This window comes from Rhinopithecus bieti, unplaced genomic scaffold (assembly GCF_001698545.2).
Source record: "Rhinopithecus bieti isolate Rb0 unplaced genomic scaffold, ASM169854v2 scaffold_16603, whole genome shotgun sequence".
Lineage (NCBI taxonomy): Eukaryota > Metazoa > Chordata > Mammalia > Primates > Cercopithecidae > Rhinopithecus > Rhinopithecus bieti.
Window position 1 is genome coordinate 4,706 of NW_016848610.1, and position 1,520 is coordinate 6,225.

Sequence of the window (1,520 nt, forward strand, 5' to 3'; positions counted from 1 at the left end):
AAAAGGAATGTTAAAAGCCCATTTTTCTGTGACCAGCAGACTTCATCTATGCTCCCAATTCATTGTAAGCACAATTTGTAAAATCCTGTGAGATCCTGTCTCCTTTGCCATGCCACCTTATAAAGTAGATAAAACTTAAGTTACAATTCCAGTTTTCCTCAAGATCTAAGACATGTTAATTGTCTTTGTTTCTCACTCTGGTAACATCTTCCCACCTTCCCACCACATGTATTTACCGCCTTACAGAGTTTAAAAGGTGATCAAAAAATCTAACACTGGCTACCCGCTTGGTACCCCTTCTACGCTGTGGAAGCTTTGTATGGTCACTCTGCTTAATAAAGCCTACAGCTTTTTCTCTCTTGGTCCGATCTGTGTCTCTCTCTTTGGCGTGGCTCAGGCAAGAACCTTTGGTGTTACAAAAGGACTTCTCTGGATTTTTTTTTTTTTTTTAATTAGGAGTTTGAAAAAAGGGAACCGGATTAGTTTAAGAGGTGAAATTGGACCCTGTTATATATTTTAAAATGAGAGTATAAAGCAGGGGCAGAATGCTGCACCAATAATGAGGTGTGGTGGTGCTTGGGGAAAGAAACTACCCTTAAATTCAAACCCACCGCTTGTCATATTCTGTGTGAGTTACTCATTAAACCCTGAGGTAGGTGTTGTGGGCTCTCCATTGCGTAGGTGAGGAGTGGGAGGTTGACAGTAAGTTATCCCTATGACTGCATACAATCCTGAGAAGACTGAGAGTGGTTAATGATTTGCTAAAAGAAACACAGTGGTCAAGCAGCAGTGCCAGGGTATCTCTGCTTTTATAGTGAAGACCAGGGCTGCCAGGACACCTTTTCTCTAGGGAATAGTTCCCTGTTTACATAACCAAAGAAACAGTAGAATGAAACAAAATTTACTCTAAGCTCTTCATCAGAGTCTACATGTTGAATGATTTTCTAAATTCATTTCTTTTTATACAGCAGCATTTTCAAATGAATACTCTAGTATTGTCAATTAAATCGCTGCAGAGTGAGTCAGATCTTAAAGCTGACACGGTTACCAGACTCTGTCTCCTCCTTGATTTCTTGTTCCTCCTGGCTGGAGGCTGTGGTCAGAGTATAATCTATATCATCTGAATGGAACAACTGGTTGAATACATGAACCGAGGCTGGCCAAAAGAGGCAAATATTCTGACCAGGAAGCCATTGAGATCTATTTTATATTTTGTTTAAGACAGTTTCTTGAGACCAACTGTACAAAGATGGTGCACCTGCCTAAATCACATGTGGGATTCCACACTGATGCACATTTGACTAGTTGGCAATTTCCATGTATCTTTTGGCCACAGTATTGTTATAATGAAGGGAAATTTTCTGGTTACAAACAAAACTAGAAATTCAGATGCCAATTAAGATACTGGTGGAGACTTTAGGGAAAATATATAGCCTTCTCCAGGGAGAAAGTCATTCATTCATTCTCATCTGATGGAAGGGGAAAAAACCCAACTTTTTGGTCTATAAAATCTAATTAAA